Source organism: Polyodon spathula, chromosome 9 (genome assembly GCF_017654505.1).
Source record: "Polyodon spathula isolate WHYD16114869_AA chromosome 9, ASM1765450v1, whole genome shotgun sequence".
Classification (NCBI taxonomy): Eukaryota; Metazoa; Chordata; class Actinopteri; order Acipenseriformes; family Polyodontidae; genus Polyodon; species Polyodon spathula.
In genome coordinates, this window is record NC_054542.1 from 24,577,126 (window position 1) to 24,602,097 (window position 24,972).

Here is a 24,972-nt window from a genome sequence, read left to right on the forward strand (position 1 = left end):
AATTTGATTTCCATGGTAGAATCACGCTTGACACGTTTTTTGATTCTACCTGATTCTCGCATCAATTTACTGACTAGAGCTGGTTTCGACCCCTCTTTGGGAAACTGATAAGTGTTCATATACCATGTGGGGAGCTGTTCTGGTGCTGTAAGGAGACCCCACTGTCTCACACCGTCATCCTCCACACTGATTTAATCAGCCACAGCGACCACAAAAAATAAAAAGAAAACAGCTTGGGCCTAGCGCCCCTCTCAGGGTGAATCGCTTAGGAGTTTTCTATAGCCCGGCACCGACCGCGCTACTATCGGCACCAAGTGCATCAGCCCTGCCTAAGACGCCATGTCAGTGCAGTCGACTGGGTCCTCCTCTGGTTTCCACCAGATGTGACCAGTGCGTGGCGGAGCTACCCAGGCAGGACGAGCACCGGTCCTGCGCCAGATGCTTAGGGCCAGAACATACGGCCAAAGCAAGGGCAGGTGAGCTGGACTGCTCTTCATGAAGGAAGTTCTCTAGAAGAACTAAGCAGTCCTATCCTCAGCAGAGTCTCTCTCCCCAAGCCGTGGGAGAATGAAGTCAGTGGTCCAAGGGCCTCCGCAGAGGTCCTCTAGGACCCCCACCCCCCACCCCCCTCCGCTACAGTGACCAGAGAGCTCTCCCATACACCTGGGTCACCCTCCCCTTCCCCACCATTGGTACAGAGGCGCGGACACCTCTCAGGTGAAGCGAGATGGTCACTGCCGTGGTGGTACCACTCAAGGGGACGCAGGCACAGACAATCCCTGTCGGAGTCGCCTCAGAGGCGCCCAAGCTCAGCCGAGTGGTGCTTTGCGGAGCTAGCAGAGACCATGCTAATGACCCTACTGAAAATGCAGGGCAGGCTGCCCCCTACCACCGGGCAGCCCCAGCTTCCACAGTCTTGTTCCCCATCCCCACTGCCTAGACCTCCTAGCCCAGGCGAGCTGTCCTTCACAGCGTCGAGATCGGACGTCTCAGACCTAACCACTTCCATTGGGCAGGCCATGGCGGGGGGCTCCTTACCGCCCTTGCTGCATGTGTCGCAGAGGGAAGAGTCCCAGGTGTTAATGCAGCGTGCCGCTGCAGCCATGGACGTTCCCTGGCCGGCAGAACGAAGAAAAGGGGAACCGGTTCCTCCAGTGAAAAGGGCACCCACAGCAAGCCCTCCCTTTATTCCAGGACTTCCTGGAGTTGGTGAGCTCCTCCTGGAGCAACCCAGCATCTGCACCCTCAGCCTCCAGAACAGCAGAGTCTCTGCTGCACACTGCAGGAGCCCAAGAAGCAGGTCTAGTCACATTCTCCACTATCGGGGACACTGTCACGGTATTGGTGCAAGGTTCCACCTTCACCAGGGGAGATAAGGACCTAACCTGCCCATCTAAGCCTTACAGAACAATGGATGCCATGCCCAAGAAAGCATACGCATCAGCAGCGCTGTCAGTAAGAGCAGCAAATAGCATGGTGATACTGGTGCTCTCAGACCCAGTTAGCGGAGAGGATGCAGGAAAGATCCACAGAGGCAGACATAGGGGCGCTCCAGGCAGTGGCAAAGGCGATGACTGACCTAATGGGGGAGGCGTCAGGGAGGTCATTGGCGGTGATGGTGGCCGCTCGTCGGCATTTGTGGCTGACGCAAGCCAAGGTCATGGAGACCAAGAGGGTGACGCTACTGGATGCCCCCATTACCCCAGGGCAGACATTTGGGGCGACCATTGATGTCAGCCTTGAGAGGTCCCACAAGGCCATGGAGCTCGCCTCCAAATTTTCGCGTCTTCCGGCAATGGCCAAGGTGGCAGCCAGGGGTAAACGGTTCTCCGCCCCCTCCCAAGCCCAAGGGAGACCGCGTCTGAGGGCTCCAGGCTGTCACCAAACCCCCCACAACCGGACTGACCAAAGGCAACAGCCCATGGCAAGGCTACACCCAAGACTCCTGGGTGCTATCAACAATGAGACACGAATACGCTCAACAATTCCGCATAGGTTAGCCACCCATCAAGGGTGTGCTCCTCACCACTGTCAAACCAGTGAGAGTGATACTCCTTCAACAAGAGATAACAGAACAGATTTGGTCGTTGGTGGCCACACTCCCTATTCAGAGAGGACGCTCTCCTAAAGGTCAAAATATATAAACGGTTGTTGAGGCTGATGGCAGCCGCCTCGAGAATCCTACCATTAGGGGTGCTGAGAATGCTCCCGCTTCAAGCTTGGTTAAATATGCTCAAGGTGCACCCGTTCCGAAATCGGTACCAGCTGGTGCAAGTGTCCAGACAATGCCGGAAGACACTGAGTGGTGGCTTCGTCCCGGCAATCAGCACCTCGTATCTTCCCACAGAAGGGAAGTGGTCACTACAGACACCTCCAGCCTGGGCTGGGGAGAGGTCTGGAATGGGAGAGGAATAAGAGACTGCTGCAAGCCCAAGAGCTGCAAGCAGTGAGCCTGGCGTTGTCCCATTTTCGCCAGCAATTAGCCCACAAACATGTGCTGGTCCGGACGGACAATACCACAGCGGTAGCCTACATAAACCACTAAGGCGGCATGCGCTCACCGGGCCTTCACCACGCAGCGCACAGACTCCTGTCCTGGATGCACAGAAACTTGCGTTCCATCAGGGCAGTTCACCTCCCTGGTGTGGCAGCAGACCTCCTGTCCAGAAGAGCTCCAGACAGCATCCTCAAGTGGTGAAACAGATTTGTTTCAACCTGCACAAGTCGACCTCTTTGCCACAGCCGAGTCCACTCATTGCCCCCTATGGTTCTCCATGGAGAGAGATGGGGGTCACCTGGGAGTAGACGTGCTAACTCACCCCTGGCTACAGGAGCTCTTGTATGCATTCCCTCCGCTACCATTATTATCCCTGATAGTAGGGAGGATCGGGGTGGAGCGAGCACAGGTTTTGCTGGTTGCACCTAGATGGCCGAGATGTCCCTGGTTTGCTCTCTTCTCCAACATGTTGTCAGATCAGCCATTGCACAAGGACCTCACGCTGCACAAGGACCTCCCAAGCCAAGTGAAGGGGCTGTTATGGCACCCGAACCCAGGCCAGCTCCAACTCTGGGTCTGGCCGTTGAACGGAGCCGTTTATTCAGACGAGGTTTGCCATATACAGTAGTATAAACGCTGCAGTCTGCTAGGGCACCGAGCACTAGAGCCCAGTACTCATACAAATGGAAAGTTTTCCAAGACTTGTTGTGGCAAAGTGCCCCGCCTCTGGGTTATTTATTTGTGTTGTACGTTACGTGTAGTGTGTTAATGTTGGTGTATAGTCATTGGTACACGGGATATAAATGGGTCTGTGTAACACGAGTGGTTTAAAATGTTTGTTTGTATTTAGGCACAAGGATTATTATTAAATGCTGAGCGGTAACAATCGCTCACCTCCCTGTTTATTTTGTGTTACCCACTGCAGCAGTCTTTGTGTTACTGAAGCATTGCCGAAGGTCACGATCCGGTGACCTGCCCTATTGAGACTATACTAACCTTCTTACAACACCTGTTTGATGCAGGAAAATCTGCATTCACTTTGAAAGTATACCTGGCAGCAATATCAGTGTGCCACGAAAAAATTGACTCTCTGTCCCCTGGGGCACATTTTCTGGCAGTGCAATATTTAAAGGAGCTCATAGGCTTCGTCCACCCATGAAAAGTATGGTCCCCAAGTGGGATCTAGAACTGGTACTGCGGGTCCTTTTGGGTCCCCCATTCGAGCCCATGGCGTCAGCAGAACCGTGCCCTGTTTCCTTGAAGGTGGCGTTTTTAATAGCCATTACGTCTTCCAGATGAGTAAGTGAGCTTCATGGGCTGTCCATTGACACAAGCATGGCTTTCACAGAGAATGACTTGTGGGTAACTTTACAAACAAATCCAGCCTTTTTGCTAAAAGTATTATCTTCATTCCATATCAACCAGCTGGTGGTTTTGGAAACAAGTCAGAGGAGGACCGTAGACAGCACACGCTATGCTCGGACTCTGTCTTGTTACCTGGATAGGACGGCGTCTTGGAGACAGTCCAACCAGCTGTTTGTCTGCTATGGGTCCCGCTCTAGAGGTCAGGCCCTTTCGAAGCAACATCTAGCGCACTGGGTGGCAGATGCGGTACGCTTGGTGTAGGAACAGACGGACTCCCCCTTACCGGGCGACATTACGGCCCATTCTACCAGGGGCCAGGCAACTCTATGGGCTTTCCTTCATGGCGCCTCCTTAGATGAATTATGCAGTGCTGCTACATGAACAGGTAGTCAACATTTGCATGTTTTTACCGGCTTGATGTAGCAAACCGAGCAAGGCCCTCTCTGGGCTCTAGGGTGTTGCAGGCAGCATGCCCTTAGGCATCATGTGGGCTCTGTGGCTATCGCCGTGAGGCTGTACTGTCGGTAATCTGGAGCCAGACAGCTTTGGTACAGCTTCCCATTCAGTAATGTTTGTCATTCAATTGAAAGGGAACGTTAGGTTATTACCATAACCCTGGTTCCCTGAAAGTGCCAACCATTACCCTTTGAGGTCATGTCCCCAGCTGACCTCTGATTTTCAAAATAAAATGGCAATATGTTACTGTGAGGATGTCCCTCTTCAACAGGAGGTCGGAGGGACATCCCCCTCACAGCAGGGCCCTGATAGGGCAGCTTTTTTATATATGCTCAGTGATTGACGGTCAGAGAGTGTTCTTTACCATTCGGTAATGGTTGTCATTCTCTTTCAGGGAACCAGGCTTATGGTAATAATAAATGTTTTAAATCACCAGTGCTACATAACCCACACTCCATGCATCACTGCATACATACATATAACAAAACATACGCACAGGGGCAGGGTGCCCGGCCACAGTGAGTCATGTGTGTGAGCAGACTAATGCCACATTCCCATCTGCACCATGAAACTGTCTCATTTATTTCACATTGGAAGGTGATTGGTCATTTATCATTACGAGTTGGAGAGATTGAGTTCTGACAGCTCTAACCTAAAATAGATTTGATCTGAATCTGCTGCTAATGGATTTCAAGTCAATCCTAGTGGCTGATGGAAGCGTGGCTTTAGATAAAGTACAAGCATTCACTGTAACACTGGCCCTAGTGCAAATGTTCGAACCATTGTGGTGTTTTCCAAAGCTTTTTAACCCAAAGTAAGAACATTGTGTGACCCCGAGCAAGTCACTTAACCTTCTTGCTCCGTTTTTCGGGTGAAATGTAATTGTAAGTGACTCTGCAGCTGATCCATAGTTCACACACTCTAGTCTCTGTGTAAGTTGCCTTGGATATAGGTGCCTGCTAAATAGACAAATAATAATAATGCAATAAAGTGTTGCAATAGTTGCAAACAAGTCAGATGTCTAGGGTGAAACGTACTAAACAAGCACAATGCTGTTAGTGACCTTTTAGGAAATGCTTTATGACAGCAGATTTTATGTGCGGTTCAACCATAGATGAATATGTAATTATTATGTAATAAATTCTCAAAAATGGGGTGGAGACAGGGTTTTCAAACATTATAGTGAGCTGTACTAAAGCTGCTGGCAATTTGCAACACTCAGAATTGCATGAATTAGTTTAGAACCTTTGAAGGCACATTTTTAACAGTCGCAAATTGTGCTGGCATTTTCCAGTGTTGGGAGTAATAGACTGCACAGATGTGCCACTAACCCTTCCAGCTCATTCTGAGTATCTGCAGAGATGAAAGTAGAAAATAGTAGTATAGTAGCGTAACTGTAGTAGAATATAGTAAGGTACTTGTTTTTTTTTTTTTTTTTTTTTTTTTTAAGGCCAGGGGCTGTTTGCCCTAGAAATTGAAAGGTTCTTAAGGTCTGGCAAGCCAATGCCCTAATTTTTGCTGTTCAATCTATAATTTTGGTAATTGTAAACACATGGCATTTAGAACTTATCAATAGAAATACTTCAACACTGTTTTTTTAATTTTTATTTGGAATTATATTTATTCTGGATTTAAATATTAGAAATGAAGAGAAAGTGCTACCAAACCTGGACTGAAATATTCAACCTCAAAACTTTATAAAAATAACAACACCTCAATACTCTGCAACTATCAAAACACTGTGTAGTATGCAATAATTAATTCATTATTTATAGTGAGTTATACCGCAAAACCCATTTGCACAAACACACAGTAATGGGGAGTGTCAGATTTTGCGTGTTGCTGGTGTTTCTTCGTACCTATGTGAGTGATACATTCATGACACCCATCATGTTTAATACCTTTACCTCTTTTAATGAATGACCATTCTGTGGTAAATTCCTCTTGATATTTCTGAAAAGCCAACCTCAATCTTTTTGATTGAGGAGAGTGACTTTTTTTCTTTGATTTGTGATTCTTATTTTAATAACTGATAAGTAAGGCTGGCATTTTGTTACAGAAATGTGTACGGAGCAACGGGGAAATGGTGTGTGAATTCACAGGGATAAAAATTAAACTATGTTATTATTATTAATAATAATAATAATAATAATAATAATAATAATAATAATAATAATAAATACAATATACAGTACCTTCTGTGGCAAGGCAATTACCCCTGCACAGGAAAAATGTGTGCTTGTGTCACAGAGAGTTAAAATCTCCCTGCCAAGCTAAATTGTTAATTATTTTATAGTTTAATTATCACCCGCACCTGGTAATGATTGTAAATTAGTGCTAGATGCAGGGTTTAAAAAGCTTGCAGCCAGTTTGTTCTGGGCTACTGTGTGTGAAGAAACCCGCTTGATTGTGTTCTCAAGTGTACTGTGTAAAGCTTTTTTTGTATGTTTTGGTTTTGTTTTGGTTGATTTTGTTTTAACAGGTAAACAGCTTAGCTGTCCTGTTTGAGTTAGGTTCCTGTTTGTTTAATTAGTGCTCAAAAAGGAGCTGGTGTTTATTTTGTTTTTGTTGTTTTTTTGTGAATAAAAGTGCGCAACCACGCTAAAACTGCAAGTTCCTGTGTCAGGTCATTGGTCTTTAAAGAGGCAATGAACCCGAGAGTTGCAGCTCGGCTACGTATGGTGACAGCGGTAACGATTGTCCCAACTGACCAAATGAACCTTGAGCTAATCAGGACTATGGAAAAGTCCACGATGTGGGTGTGGAAACGACCCGCAGGCAGAGAGAGAGCAACCAGCAATGGAGGCAAGAGCAGGGGTTGCCAACACAGGAACTGGAGTTCCCCGTGTCAAAGCTGGAGCTACTACTGTAGAAGGTGGCGTGGCCTGCTTGTCGACCCGAGGCATGGGGTAGGCATCAAACTTGGCAATAGCATTTACCTTAGGGAAATCATGCAGAAGCGGTTGGTGCCGTCCTTTTTGGTGACTATCACAATTGGACTGCACAACTCGCTCCTTGAAGGCTCAATCACCCCAAGTTCAAGTATCACCCGCACCTCTTCGCTAACACCCCTTCATCGACTTTCTGGGATCCGGTAAGGTCTCTCTCGAACAGTAACACCTAGGGGAGTGGTAATAGCATGCTCAGCAAGGTTAGTTCTGCCGGGCACATCAGAATAAAACATAATTTAATTCTCCAATTAACTCACACAGATCTCATTGCTGATCTGGAAGTAACTGTTCACCTATTGGAATGCTTTGAGTGCGAGGGGCCTCTATATAGGGCTAAAATCATCCTCTACTTCTCCTGGGTCTATAAATAAGGCATCCCTTGCCTGCCAGGGCTTCAATAAATTGACATAGTAAATTTGATGCTCATGGTGGTGACGGGGCTGCCGAATTTCATAATTTACTTTTCCTATAGCCTGAATCACCTTATATGGCCCCTGCCATTTATCACACAGTTTCGATTCTGACGTGGGAAGAAGCAACAGTACCTTGTCTCCTGGTCGATTGGTTCTGAATGTGTGCATTTTGATTGTGCTGCTGCTGTTGCCTGTGCTGAGACGATTTTAGATTGTCCATGGCCTAACGACCCACCAAATCCAGGTGATCTCGAAGTAGGAGCACATGCTGCACTACATTTTTGGATGAGCCTTTGGGCTCTTTCAACCCCTCTCTCAACAGATCGAGGATGACACGAGGCTGTCTGCCATACAAGAGCTCAAAGGTTGAGAACCCTGTCGAACTCTGTGGCACCTCTCTCACTGCAAAAAGGGGGTAGGGAAGAAGCAATGCCCAGTGTTTTTGCTCCTGATTTACAAATTGTCTCAGCATCACCTCCAGGGTCTGATTAAAACATTCCACCAAACTGTCCTTCTGTAGATGATAAACAGATGTCCGAATGGGACATATGTATTTTTTATATTTTATACACTTGCTGTAACGTTTGAGACAAAGTTAGTTCCATGATCAGTCAATACCTCTTTGGGGATCCCTACTCTCCAAAATATCTGCACTAATTCCTTGGCTGTTGCAGCTGCACTTGTAGACCTCAATGGAACTGCCTCTGGGTATCGTGTTGCATAATCTATCACTACTAATATATGCGTTTACCTCGAGTCAGAAGGTAGCAAAAGGCCTAATGTCCATTCCAGTGCATTCAAAGGCGCTACTCGCTGGCAGTCTGGGCATATGGCTACATATTTTGACACTTCCTTATGAAGTCCTACCCAATAAAATCAGAACAATAAGCATTCCCTAGTTTTATCAGCTCCCAGGTGCCCCGCAAAAGGGATGTCCACAGAGACCAGGGAGTCCTCGTAATCCTCCGCCAGTTTAACTGCGGCCTCCAGGGTGTCCAGGTTGTGGTGCATAAAACTCTGCGATTTGCACCCCTGTTTTCTGGGCTGGGCTGAGCCAGTGAACCATGTGGTCACACAATCGTTGGGCGACCACCCTGGGGCGGGTCTTACGTGGCCTCTGGTACTCCCAAAAACGCAGCTGATGTGTTTCCCCCATTATATTTAGGTGCCAGAGGTTGGTCTGTTTGACCAGGTCGTACTGGTTAGCCTCCTCATTGGTCATGGCCTGGTATGCGGCTTGGGCCTCCCCGCTTATCTCTGCTGACAATGAGTTTAAAACAAGCAACAATGTATGCTTGTCAGTCAGGAAATCCCTTAAAAAAGCAGGTAACGACAAGGCCAGACACGACCACCCCGAATTACTGGCCTGATATATTTTGAGCTCCAAAAGTATGAAAACGTACTAGAATATGTGTGACCCACATATAACGAGTTAACAAACTCACTTCAAGATCCGACTTCAGTCTCGATCGCAGCTGCACTCCTTGCTTCCTTAGTGTCATTTGAAACTCCGCCCATCATCACAAATTGTATCCAGTCCTTCAGTTTCTAGTGATGACACATTTGATGCAGAAATTCACAATAAACTAATGTGTGCAATATAAAGTGTGCATCAGCGCTTCCATACCCCAGTACTGAGTTTGTCTCCTCCCTGGTCTGACATCACCCACCAAGCCAATCCAAGCCAATCTATTTAATTTTGAAAGCAGAGTTCGGACTATAAATCAGTTCGAAGGTTTTGGAAAGAGTCTAGTTCACTACTCATAATGACTACTAATGCAAAGTGAAAATGGATCTGTGACTGTTTTTGGCTTGTATTAACAGTAAAAAAAAAAAAAAAAAAAAGAAAAGAAAAGAAAAGAAAATGGCTGGAATTATTTCACGGTGTAATTCCAGCTGCGGGATCTAATATAAATGGGAGCTCTCCAATGAGAGCATTTGTGTTTAACTCCCTGACCAGGAAGGAATCTTAAAAAAAGGAGGCTACCATATGCTTTTATACACATGTCAGATTCTAAATAATATTTTTATTTCTTTTGATAGATGAATGCAAAACAGCGATAAATGTATTATAATTCAAGTAACTGATTTAATATACCTTTATCTGAACCTACAAATCAGAGCTGACAGAAGAGAACTTTTTCTAAATACTGCTCTCTATAATAGAAAGCATCCTCCAAATGAAACAGATTTCCTTAATTATAACCCAATATTCCCAAACATTTGTCTCCAATAACCCTACATGTAATTTCCAGGACACAATCCATTTCAGATGCATTCTAGCACTTATAAAAAACAATCACTTTTCCAGGTGTTTAAAACCATTGACACTTTCCAATAATTGCTTTAAAACAACATTTAAATTCCTCTTATGAAAACAAGAAAATGAAATATTAAGTGCATACCACTGTATGTGATTGAATGCCAAAAATGAGTGCTTTCTTAAATATCCTCTCAACATCTATTTGCTAGTTGCCTCACATCATAGCACTTAATCAGAAAGCTACTTATGTTGTTGGGTAGTCTTGTCATCTTTTCCACACAAACAAATAAACTAATCAAAACACCTACAGTTTTTGAAAAGTTGACTTTAATAATGGTGAGGTGTCTTCAATGAGCATTATTTTACAGATCCACTGTTTTGGAAGCAATCACAGTTTTATACAGAAAACCAGCTATCTAACAGATGGATTTCTCATGACCTTGGCTTTATTTGTTTCAATGTAAAAAATATCTTATTTGACAGTATATCACAGCCTAAAAATAGATATTACACAATTAAACAATATATATATATTTTTTAAATCAGAAGAAAATAGCATTGTCACATTAAAAATTGATAATTGTTTGCTACAAATGTTCTTAAATACTTAAATACCTACTGAACAACAGTAAATGGTAAATTACAGAATATTTAATTTTTTTGTGTGTCCACCTTTTAAAGACATTCTATTCCAATACTAGATTATAAAACAAAATAATAATGCATAAAAACCTAAATAAAGGTAACACCAGACAAGTAAAATGTCTCCTCCTTGTACTGGACAGAGCCATCTTTAGCGGAAATACTTCAGATCTTTGATGCAGCTGATGTATTTTTAAAAGAAATGGTACAGCTCCATGCAATGTGTTCAATCATTTACCGGAAAGAAAGGAGACCGTCTCCCCAGTTCCTAAATGTGATTGTGAGTGCGTGGTGGTGTTTAATGTATTTTTTAAAGTGTTAAAAAAGTACATTTACACTATCAGTATTTTAGATTTTCACTATATATTACATGGTAATGGGTAAATTGCACAGCAATCATGAAATTCCTGATATCCGTAAAAAATTTTTTAAAAAAACAGCCTTACTCATGTCAAGTCAATTTATGGCCTTACGACACTGAAGCAAGTCAGTTTTATATTTATGTACTAGGCTGAGCCTCTAAGTCTGGTCTAATCAATTAAAATGATGGATAACTGAAATACTGCCACTGTTAAAATAATTTATAAATCACTGCATATGAGACTCAACTTGTTAAAGTCTACCATATATAAAACAATGCACCTTGACATTGTGTTCTCCTAAAAGGATTTAAACAACCTTTCAAGATTTTACTCTTTGTCAACTAGTCTGACTGTAGCAGGCAGATGAAGCTCCGTTTTGTCTGAGTGAAAATTACTGCCCTCCGGATTCAGCTTAGTTAAACCAGCAGCTCCACCCCTTCTGGGTGAACTGTATGCCTGAAAATCATCTTACAAATCACCGACCGACAGTGAGGAGGAAGTCTGTCCGCTACCACCCTGGCCAGAGGTTCCTGCACTGTTGGCCACGCCTGCACCGCCCAGGGATGCCTGCCTTGCACCGCCCAGGGATGCCACGCCCGCTCCTCTCAGGGATGCCACATTTGGATCACCTGGGGTTGCCTGCTGCTCCGCATCGCCTGGGGTTGCCTGCTGCTCCGCATCTCCTGGGGCTGCTGGTGTCTCCTTTTTGTCTCCTAGGCCTCCCGAGGGTCCGCGGCCGCCGTCCCCACCTCCGCCACCAGAAGGAGCCGGGCTGCCATCCCCGGAGGGTCCAGCGCCACTAAAGGGTCCGACGCCACCGGAGGGTCTGACACTGCTAGGGGGACCCACATCATCTGAGGATGCCACGCCCACACTGTCCAGGGGTGCTGCCTGCCCACCAACGCTGCATCTGCTGGAGGGTCCAGGTCCCATGACAGCATTGCCATACTTCCTTGGAGATCCAGGGCCCCCTCAACCAAAGAAGGGCTCCGACATCAACCTTGCCCACCACCGCCCACCGAAACAGCCCACCCAAGGGACATAATCGGATTTGGGGGGGAGGGGGGGAGTTGGCCGATTGCTGCCTGTGTACTTTGTACATGGGGGGATATGTATGGTAGAGCAGAGCTCTGCCCTATATAAATTGGCAGTTATTGGGTTAAATTCCCCTACCTGCCTGGGTTTATTGTGTTCAGGTGGCTGGGGTTGATTGGAGTAATTAACGATCAATCAGTACTCAGCCACCTGACATGAAAGGAGGCATCAGCTTCCCATGAGGAGGAGGGAGCTGAGGAAGCAAGCTGGTGTTTGTGCTTGCTGGGTTTTTTGGTTTGCTGTTTTGTGTGTTTTTTTGTATTTTCTGTTCCAGTGAAGTCATCGCCCAGCCTGGAAACCTTTATTTTCGTAAGTCTTGTTCTGTGTCTTTCTATTTGAGCTTAAATACCTTTGTTTTGGCCCTTGTGCCCTTTTATTTTGTGGTTATTTATAATAAAAGCATTATTTTTTTGAATTGCAGTCTGTCTCTGGGCCTCTATCCACTCGCCAGCCTGTCACACTCTTGTACAACTGTCACAATACACTGAAAGAAAGTAATTGCTAGATGATTTATTACAATCTGTGCAAAATGTAATGCTTTCCTTCTCCACTGAGAAAATTGGGCCATTTATATACTTTACTGCAGCTCGGTATGTTGTGAAATAATGTATATGTTGATGATGCCATGGTAAGAACATTTAAACCTCTATTTAAAGGATATGATTGACAGCGTAAAAACCTGCTCACCAATTTAAGTCAAATCAACAGTTAGACATGAAGAATTCTAAATAACCGTTTTCATGAACGGTTAAATAATCAAGGGCCCAGTGAAACTGCATTGAAATAAATCAGTAATCAATACACCAATTTTGTTATAAATGCCTATTGTAGTATATCATAGTAAGGAAAAGGATAGACCTGAACCACTAACCTTCACGGTTCAAAACTGGGTGAAATGTTTTACTCTCAACATAGTAAGCTATCTAGTTGGGAAGTAAGTATCTGTCTTATGCTGTCTCCTCAAGCACTAAACATAAGTGCACGTCCAGCAATCTAGGCTCATGGAGCTTCAACGCCAACATGACAATTCATGGCCTCCCAGGATCCAGAGACCCTTTTTCAAAGAAATCAAGCCAGCCTTGCAAGCCTGCATGCATATTGTAGCTTTTTAAACGACTTGTTTTACCACAGGGGTGAGGATTCCTTCCCATATAGTGTCACTGTAATGGCTTGGCATCTCAGTCCACTGGAAGCAAGTGCTGGACACAAGCGCTAACCTCAAAGATGAATTGTCTTGTAGTACAATTCAATAGTAAGTTTACCACTCAAGAGGTAAGTACATGTCTTATGTTGATGTGTTAAGCAAAACCTGTGAAATAGTTAGAGGGTAGTTTCTGATTTGCATACCACGTGGTGACTTAAGTTTTGTTTATTTGAAAGATAAATCCAAAGGACATTGGCACTGATTTATAAACCAGAAGAAAGTATTTCTGTTTTATAAATAACACATTTTAGAATGCAGGAAACTGGTTTTCATTTATCATAAATCAGTTGTAATTAATTTTTGATTTCGAAGTATGGTTTGTGCATTTCTTAATTGAAGAAATACTTTTTACATCAAAACATTTATTTTAAGGATATAAACCAGACATTGAAATTGTTACTTATATTTTTTGATCCCTCACCATGGCAACTCCCCACAACAGCTCAGGGGCAATTAAGGTCAGTGGGCATCCTTCAATTATTTTCCTGGACCGTACTGCCTGTGGGCTTGTTCCATGGTGATGATCGGAAACTTGGTTTCAGCATGATCAGCCTTCTATCTAGCGAGAGCTGAATATACAGAAATCAAGAGACAAATGTTCACCCACAAAGAAAAAATAACTAATAAAAGCACTAATGAACATGACTCAATGGGGGTACGAAGTTGGAAAGCTACACTTTTGAAAAGAGCCACTTTGATACATTTCTCATGTCGAGGCTGTGCTGTATGTCCTTAAAAATAAACAGCTGCTGTAGCGTTTCTGTTATGTGAGAGCAAACATATTTAATGAGCCTGGATCCCTTGGATAATATTAAGATAAAAACTACAGTACAAAATATAGGTAAAAAAAGAAAGGTTGGCATGTTTATGGATTGCTAACCTCCTCGTACAATACACTTAAACACAAAGCAATGCTTAAAAAACGAAAATAACTAAACAAAGAAACCCTTGACTTCAAGTGTTTGAGTACGTCTTAACAAGATGCCAAGAGGTATGTTGTTATATTCCATGTGATTTGACTCAATTTAACGGTATAAATTGAAAGGCAGAATTGCTTTAAATTAGTATATAGACGTTCCAAACTTAACATATAGTATAAAGTTCAGTAATTCAATCTGAATTGCATGGAGACATTTAATGTTTGCAGCATTCTTTTTAATATTCAAGCTTCTTTTGATATGCAGTGTAGGGCTCTATGAGTTATTTAAAGAATGTATTTCCAAAGTCTAATTGTATTAATAAAAGTCATTGTTGCTTGATAACTTATTAGATACAGATCTTATCTAATAAAAGAAAACTTAAACTGTCATAAAACACTGACTATCTCACCATCAGAATTATTATTTATTTATTTTTAAATTTATTAGCGGGCAATTATTTTTTGTATCTTCTCCCCATTTAGAATATCCAATTATTTTTAGGCTCAGCTCACTGCTACAGGAGCGGGGAAGATGAACACACGCTGTCCTCTGAAACGTGTGCAGTCATCCGCCTGCTTCTTTTCACACTGCAGACTCACCATGCAGCCACCTCAGAGCTAGAGGTCAGAGGACAACGCAGCTCTGGGCAGCTGGACAGGCACCCAGCCAGACTACAGGGGTCGCTGACGTGCGGTGAGCCGAGGACACCCTAGCCGACCTAAGCCCCCCGCCCCCTCGGGTGGCACTCGGCCAACTCCACGCGGAGCGCCTTTACCGGATACGCCACTCAGGCTATCAGAATTATTTTAACGTTATTTATTTTGTTAAAATCAAACCGAAATGTAGCACTGGATGTAAACTTTAATTTGTACCACTGGTATGCTTTGGTATGTGAAATGATGAAGCAGATGATAACTTGAAGCATATATGGAAGCTGCTGTAAATGCACGTTAGGATATTTAGGTGTATAAATAAAAATGCTATCCCAATTCCTTAATTATAAGATTCGTTACTTTTTTATTTACAAATGAATCCCTGAAAATACCTATCTAAAATTCTCATGTACAAAGCCTTTGTAGTATGATACATTATCTAGAAATGTACAAAGGCCATGTTTTTTCTCTAATAGGTAACTACAGTGTCGTTTAAGTGCAACAACACAAATACAGGAAAGAAATGTTGGCTGTTGCTAGCATCTTTGTAATTACATGTTTTTTTTTTTTACACACGTGTATTTAAAGTGCCATGACTATATAACCACACATGCAATGAAAGTGTATTCACAGTGTAGTTAGCGATACGTCCTGTAAAGTGATACTTGAAATGGCATTTGCAATAGTGACTTTTGGTGCCAAGGGGAGTACCTTTCCAATCAAGCTACTGCACTAAGGGGGAATACCCTTCAGAAATATATATTTTAATGACCCAAACCAGTGGTGGCTGTTTGTGTTGCTGCACCATTAGGTAGATGCTTCTTTGACAGAAACTCTAACATCAACAAATTAACTCACCAACGTGTCCAAACTCATTAAAATTGCTGTAGGTCATAAGTGTACTTCATTACATTTGACATTTGAAAAACAAATACGGGTTGATATCACTTATAAACACAATTTTGTAAAAACATAATTACCACACTGCAGCGTGATTCACAATAGAATAATAAGAAATGTGAAAGGAAGTTTGCATGCAAGCAAAGGTCTCGATTAAGATATTGTACCTTTGGGTCTATCCAATTAAGTGGCAAAAGTGAATAAAAAGGGGCCTCTAGTGTACCAAAGTTATGAAAATCAAACATTTAGCAATCCATGTTGCAGTAGTTTCTTTAACAGGTACTATGATTTTTTGTATATATATATAATATCTTGGTATTTAGACCCCAGTATCACAATGCTTACATTGATATACTATAGGGACAAATGGGAACAGCCATATCTAAGCAGCTAGCAAGTGTACCCAACAGCACTAGCAGATTATACAAATTAAAACAATGAATTGAACAGTTTGTTTAGTTCTTATTTAGTCCATTATGTATCAGAAATCAATCAATCACAGAAACAGATTTATCAGAATTCCCATATGTTGTTTTTCTTTCTACTTAACATGGGATCGTTTTTTAGTTAGTTGTTTGTTTTATAGTGATACGTCTGGGAACATGACAGCAAGTTTTCCCATATATTTTCTGTATGGTAGGTAATTATACAATATCCTGTGATCGGTCTATTTGCCTTGGGCCAGAGGTTGCAATTACATGGGTGGGGTAATCATAACAGCAGGCATTCCAAACAACACATCTCTTTCCCAGCTGTGACTTGGTACCTACTGAAAAAGGTAGACCTTCTGTCTTCAGTGGGGTTGGCAGAGGGAGATAGTCTACAGGACTCCATCATCCATTGTCTTTATTTCCTCTTCTTCTTTGACTTGGCCTTTGATAGGCCTCAGTGTACTCTCCCAAGGCAAATGGATGGCATCTGGTTTATCTGCTGGAATTGAAATTCAACTCTTGCTATAAATATAAGAAACAACCTAAAATAATCCCTGTTGAAGCTTAATGGAGGCACATTATTATTATTATTATTATTATTATTATTATTATTATTATTATTATTATAGATTTAAAATTCTGTTATTTCATTTTTGGTTGTCAATTAAATGTCAAAATAATTATTTGGAGTAGCTTGTATCCATTTATAAGTATTTAATTAAATTGATTTCGACAAGGCTAGTTTACAGTAATTACACTCTAATTAACACAGGCTCAGTATCAATCAATGATTTAATTAAATAACCAATTATGGAGGTCAGAGTGGGGAGACAAGCCAAGGTTAATAAAACAAATGTGCTCTTATTTCCTAACGTATACCTAAATAAGGAACAGCATTAATTAAATGTGCAAATCACCCCTTTTACAATACATTGGGATAGATGCAAGCAAAAGTGTACTAGACGTTAAGGCCTTAAGTCTGCCACACTAAACACACATGTGCATATGTGCTGTGATGAAACAAAAATAATACAGCCTATATTTGTAATAAGCATCTTTCACATCCAGGCAACACGACACGAGATATGCAAAATAAATAGCATTGAATAACATCTCTTCATCCAAGCTTGTGTTTTACCAAGGAACATTATAATCTAAAAATGAAGTGTAATAAAAAATGGATTCATAATTTAACTTCAAACTATTCTGAGCTATGACAAGGCAATTAAAATGACAAGCACATTTAGTCACCACTTGTCTTCTTTTTCCTATGATTGTCATTGAGTGTTTACATTTAAGGATTACAAATGACAAAACGATGAAGGAGAACATCAGAGAATACATTGCCAAAGAACAGGATATACTTATTTTGAAAGAAATGTTGAAATGACGTCCATGAAGACAATAATTTGCTAGGTGATGTTTGGTATGATAAGAAAATTTGCATTAGAAGTATTTGCTGATTGTAGTGGTTAATGTTGGTATCGATATTCTGAGTATATGTAGGAAATAAAACACCTGTCAAAGGTTTTGTGGCAGTCTTAATTCCAGCTCCTCAGTTAAGTAGAATGGTGTTTGAGGTGAGTATAATAAGGGTAGTATCATCCGAAGACAGAGCCCTGGTTGTCAGCCCCCAGTGGCAATATGAATTAGGGTAACCCATTCTCACTCTGACGTAGTTCATGAGGAAATGCATCATTCCCTGTGATTAGCTTTGAAATGGAAATTCCAGTGTCACCAAAGAGATACTATTTTCTCATAGTTTTAACCCACCGAATTGTGCTGTAAAATAGAATTTTACAGATCTCCCTCTATTGTCATCAGCTCTATTCATTCTTTTGTTTCAGTCCTTGAAGGTTCCAACACTCACAGTACAGAGGGACTCCACTGAAATCAATTGTCATCACTTCACTTCATATATATATATATATATATATATATATATATATATATATATATATATATATATATATATATATATATATATATATATATATATATGGTATAATGGTTATGGTTATAAAATATAGTTACAATTACTTTGCTTCATGTAATGCTAGGGTTAAGTCACTTCTCCGAGTTTGTTTTTGTCATTAATTTCACACAGTAATAAATCAAGCACCAAAGCAATTGACCGTCATACTAAATTGACTCTGTGGAGGACAGGAGGTTATGTGCAAATGTACGTATCGATATATAATGGGAGAATTAACACATTAACTTTAGCTCAGAGTCTGAGCAGACTAAGTAGGTACACACTAATAGGGCCATATCAGTTTGCATTTGCTTACAGATGACCAACTACCATTATTCATGTTTTTAAGTAATTTGCCTGTTTCTCATTGTTAACGAATAGCTCACAGTATTAATAATCCTGACAGTCTAAAAATAAACCTGTTGAATGACAGAAAGGTGAATTGCAACTTGTTTGTAATCTTGTAGATAGTGTAAATATTTTGATAGCCGCTGCCAGGAAACAGTACAATACCAGTTACATGAAAGATTTTAAAAGTATATCAAGCGGTAAACAAAAAAATCTCTCAGGAATGCAATACCACCATGTTGAATAGGCCATATTCAAATCTGCAGATATTTCATTACCCTTTACTGCTACCCCCAGAATAAAAGGAAGTGCTGGTGGCCTTTTGCATTTTCTGATCAGCTTCTAATTCCTCATTGCTAGGGACATGTGTGAGGTGGAATGCTTCCTGCTGTCTGTACCAGAGCTTCTCCTTGTGATGTCACTCCTCCATCTTGTCTGGTATTTTGTTATCAAAAATGTAATTTTAAAATGAACGCAGATATACTTAATCGTGTTTATATTCATGTTCATAAGCTGGAAAACAGTAACTTATTGCCTCCACCAGAGGAGATATGTAAACACACAGCAGATTACATTTGTGTTCAAATTTCATAAAGACAACTAAACGTGTTCCGAATTTCATATTGGAGCAATACAAATATTTTGTATGGAAGATACTGCATGCAAAAATTTAAAATTAAATCAATGAATAAAGAAATATTGAAATAAATCAATGAAAAAATAAATATTGAAATTAATTAATTAATTACTATTGACAAAAATACATAAACATTCATTTTTTTTTTTTTTATTTATTCATTTTAAATTTTGGCATGGAATATATTCCATACAACGTAGTTGCATTGCTCCAGTATGAAATTCAGAACATTTAGTTGTCTTTATGAAATTTGAACACAAATGTTACAAATGTAATCTGCTGTGTGTTTACATATCTCCTCTGTTTGTTTTTTATTTCCACATGGTATCCCACAGTTTATAATAAGCACTTAATTGGTTCAATGAAGTAATTTAGGGTACAGTTGGAAGAAAAGCCAGGAGGCACTCCAGGACCCGGATTGGAGACCCCTGATATAAAGTAATGACAGTTATAGTTTTTACTTATTTTTACCGTTGATACAGTCACTGCTCAGTCTTTGCCTTTTTAGTTTTATTTCCTTATTGTTCCACACACACATATCTATATCTATTTTTCCAGTAAAAACAGAGTAGTAAAGGTGGTGGCAGCGCCACACTACCTCATCCAATCCAGTTACTCATTTAGGTACATGTTAGCATATCACACTAACTACATCATAATTAAATAACAATTATCTCATTAAAGCATGTGGGGGCCCTTAACTTACTTAAATTGTTGCTTTTTTAATGTACAATGAGCATTATCTGTTTATGTTTGTGGGCTTTGCATTAAAGGGCTGTTTTAATTATAGATATAGATCTTTCACCATTTCTCAAAGTGAAAATATATATTTAGGATTGCAAGCTTCTGTGTGTGGTCAATATCGACACTTGTCTGCTATCCATGGTTTGTTCACCTCTACTCGTGAAGATATTCCTTTACACACAGATGCTCGCTGTCTTGAAATTGTAAGCAGCAAATACAATACGTTATGATTACAAGCTCTGTTTTGAAAATAATCGGTCCATTTTACTAATTGGCTTGATGAAAACCAGTACGGCTGATATAATGCAATACAATTGTTTTAATAAATGGCATTCAGTTGCAAAGTTTTAAGGTACCGGTAGCAGTTCTATTGTATTTTCTTCTAAGTGACTGTTTATTTCTAAAAAGAGGAAAAAGTCATGATTTAGATTAAATCTCATTATTGTAGGACTTTCTACCTTCATTTTAAATGCTTCAAGATTTATGGATTTATTTTTTCCTGGAGACTAAGCCATTTTTGTTAAAAGCAGAAAGAATAAACTGAGGTGGCCCTCTATGGCTTTTGTAATGTGCTTCTAAATATCTTATCAGAAACACTTGAATTACTTATTGTTTAATTGTTAATGACAGCTGTACATGCAGTGCCTGTGCTTTGTAAGTAGTGATGTAAGAAAATAGTCGATTTTTCAGGCAGCCCTAAAACTTGATATAATAGTATTTCCATTAGCAGTGAACTGTGTAGCAACTGAGGATTTCATTATATTAGTTTGCTATTGTATGTCCTGATCCTAGCTTTTCTGCTTCAGCAACTATAATATTGGTACTTAGTCCTGGCAAATGACTGTCTGCCATGCATAGTAATGAAGTGCTTGTGAAAAGAAGTGTTGGGCAATGTTTGTAAAATTCTACATTACTGATTGATTCTTTTAGTTAGTTAGTTCACTCACGATAACCAGCACAGGTACATTGCAATAGTGCAGGCATTAATACAAAGAGGGTCCTATTGGGGGAATGCACAGATAACTCATATTCGTTCTTGGGGACCATCCTCGTATCGGTAATAGTGTCATGCTAGGATAACTTCACTAGAGGTGCCATGAAATGAATTTCTGCTCTTATTTCCATTCCAGTCTCCAATCCTGTTCTTCACTCACCGAACACACAACCCAGAGTGAGTGAAAACATGCTGCTTTTATGCAGCTGTACCGAGACTCGATTGCTAATCACCATATTATTACTTTTTACTTGCACGTGAAGTGCTGTGCAATCCTCATGCCTAAATACAAATATACATGTAAACACTTGTGTTACACAGACCCATTTATATCCCATGTACCAATGACTATACACCAACATTAACACACAACATAAAACAGAAAATACACACAGGGGCAGGCACTTTGCCACAGAATCCAATCCAAGTTTTTTTTTGTGTACATTTTTGCAATCTGTCTGTGAAGTACTTGGCCCTAGTCCTTCTTACACAGATTGGCTCTCTGTCCCTAGATTCCAGGTTGATAGTCATTACTGCCCCATTGTGTACAGCTGATTTAATGCATTTTACACAGAGAGTAGAAACCTTAAATCACTGGTGTCCATAACCTCTTATCTTGCATTACCTTACCTTACCTGTGTTTTAATGCTTGTAGTGATACTCATTGTTCATTGTCTCCTGACCTTGATGTGATATTTTTCAGGTCCTCATTCAAAAACTGGGGACCTCAATGCACTCACTACCTGTAGTTTGTGTCTTATTAATTGGTGTTCTGATTGATGATTTGACCACCTGAACCTGTACTTTTTACCACCAGTCAGTTATTGCTACTGATAGCACATTAGCCTATCTCCCATTCAAAAAATAATAGTCAAACAGTCTTTGCTTCTATCTGTTTAACATGGCAGGCTGAGAAAACAGAATCTCTCTGTAAAGCTGATTGCCACGATAAGGTGTTCTGTGATCTTAAGTAGTTGTAACCTCCCCTAATCTCCAAACCAGAGAGCGACATACAAAAAACACATCAAAAACAGTTGGACTGTTATGTGTCTCCGGGGTGAAGACACTGATTGTCTTTTGTGACTGGAAAGAATTTGCAAACAGTTCCAGCTAACAGGCAGTTTCCATCTTAGAATAATCCTGGTTGAAAATGGGGGACAATAACATTCAATACATTCTTCCCAGTGCTATTTTTAGAATTGTTTTATGCAGGAGATCTAAAATTGTAATTTATGAAGGATTATGAATTGAATTGCATTTGGCAATGTTTTCCTTTTTGTTTTTAAAAAGTTTTGTAACTTGTATATGAAATCCCTATTTATAAAGTTATGGAAATTAATAAGCAATTCACATGCTGTGTATAGAAAATGATGAATATGAATAGATTTACTGAAAATTCTCTTAACAAATGTTGGCAAAATTAAAAAAAACAAGCACAGACATTTATTCTCACCATTGCTAGAGACACTAAATTAGAGCTGCCATGTACATGCGCAAATAGATGCCCTTGCTATACATCCACTGAATGCACATGTAAACATGTAGGATTGTCACACAATGCCTCAATTTTCAGATGCCTCCATTTACCCCCAGACTCTGACAAAGTACCAGTCAACAATTCCCAAATCCAGGTTGGTCTAAGCCCCGTTGGATGCAAGTGAAATCAGACATAAGTCATCTTGGACCTAAGTGAAATCAGACGCAATTCAACTTGGATTGCAGTAAAATCAGAGGTAAATCCAATCAGACTACTAATGAATAATAATCACAATACACATATACTGGAACTGTGACATAAAGAAGTACACTTGGTCAGACAACTTCCATATATCCCAGATTATGATTCGCTCAACAATTTGTGCTAAAGGATACCTTTTGCATGTTTCGTACAATTGGACAAGTGGTTCTGTAGATGAATGTATTCAGATGTAAGAACCAAATGTTAAACTAAGGTCCTGTCTACTCAGTGGGCCCTGAAAACCAATTGGCACTTCTCTGGAGAAAGCTGTGGTGTCAAATCAGGTGTTCAGACTGAATCCCAATACAGATTAATAGACTTGCATAACAAAATATCGTCAATTCAACTCTTAAAGGATCCCAACAACAACATTGTGAAGGTATGGAATTGGTTACCTAGCAATGTTATTGAGGCTAAATCATTATGATCCTTAAGACCTCAATTGACAAAGTTATGTTATGCCAGAGGTCTATTAACCTGTTTTGGGATTTAGCCTGAGCACCTGATTTGACACCACTGCTTTCTATGCTGAGATCAATTAGCTACTAGGAACTGGGCATGTATTAATTGGCCAAATGTGCTCTTCTCGTTCTTTCTTATACAATGTTCTTTTGGCCACATTTTTCTTACCCTGGCTAATTCTCACATAATGTCTTCAGATGCTCAAAAGACAGCTTTGTAACGCTCATATAGCAATAGATCATTCTGGAAATACTAGTTACAAAATCTCATACTGGTATAAACTTTGTACATGCAGATATGTTTAAGGCAAAACAGCTAGGGTAATTTTTATAGCCTTTATGGATGTTTCATATTTTGTAATGAATCAATCAGTATGTACAATTTAAAAAATGATTATGGATCCAATTAAGCAATAATGGGGTTTACTTTGTAGCTTTTAATGGTATCATAAACATTACCTTTTTGTAACATATTCATCTACATTTATTATTATGGGACTGTGGCAAAGTGTTGAGTGGATACAGGTGAGTGCAGTGCAGAGCGGATTAATCGCCAAATGACCATTGCTTTCAGGTGCAAGGGTGTTTTATTAATTAAAGTTAATGTCCAGATCCCGAAGGCAAACAGCAGTAAATAATAAATGCTGGAGTGATACAGCGGTGTGTATCACTCGTAACTGTAATCCCCGGGTTTGACCCACAACCAAAAAGTCCAGGTTTTACACACACCTACACTAAACACACAACACAAGACAGTGGAGTGATATTACATGCTGATGGTGCAATTTACAGTACTCTGTGAAATGCAGGGGTGAAAGTGATGTCCGGGTTGATGCTGGCTTGCGCTACAGCTCCGGATCGTGTTACTGAGGGTCTATTGAGACAACCAACAGTTACAGCAGACACTAACAAACACAAAACAATCACTCGCGGTTTTCAGTACAACATGGTATTCCTTCAAGGTCAAATCCAACCATTTACAAAGGAACAGATTACTTTGCTACGCCCCTATTTTATACCCTCCCTCATGACCCCTTGGTTAACGAGCGCATCCGCTCCTCCAATCCGGGGAAGCCACGCTGTTTTCCATCTGGATCATTGAGTTCAGGTACCATAGCTCCGCTCCTTTTCTAGCCAGCTTACTTCCACCTACCCACGGGAATAAAGTGTCATGCCTTTTAGATCAGGGTACTCTGTTTCCTTTACCTAGCACCCTCTCAGGTCGGGAGGGAGATCTAACACCAAGCGCCATTCGATCTCTGTCACAGGGTCATTGGAAGCATTTTAAGTGTTTTATATATAAACCTTTTAAATGCTTCAAATTACACAACCCTTCCACAAGTAATGGAATAATTTTGTGAAGGGTAGTACAATGTTATTTTTCAAAGAAAATCGTAATTTTTCATGAATTCAACTTCAAACGCCTAAAAATGGCTCCCAAATAAATACTTATCTGTGTGACATTGACCTCCACAGCATACTTAGTGTGCAAGATACAGAGTGTGAAAAACAGATAGATCAAAATGACAAAAGCACAATAATTTAACAGACAAAATCCGCAGGTCCCAGCGTCCTTTGGCCTCTTTGTACAAATTAGCTACTGGTTGCTTGAGCAGCCGCAATGCCTGTTCACGCCTGTTCATCATTGTACAGGGTTTTTATATTTTTATTTCCCAAATAATTGCACAGGATTTATATTCCACCTTCCTGCTGTGTTAAGAAAGCCAGGTTCATATGTCAGAAATAAAACAACATTTGTAATGGATAAAACATAATATGTTGATGGCATCGAAATGCAGTGTTTTCCTTGGGTATATTATAAAAAGATTGTTTGCAACCTTTATACTTCTATCGCTGTCATTAACATAAATGAGTTCCATTTTGTGTTGCAGTTGCACCCATTTTCTGAGAACAAAAGCAGGA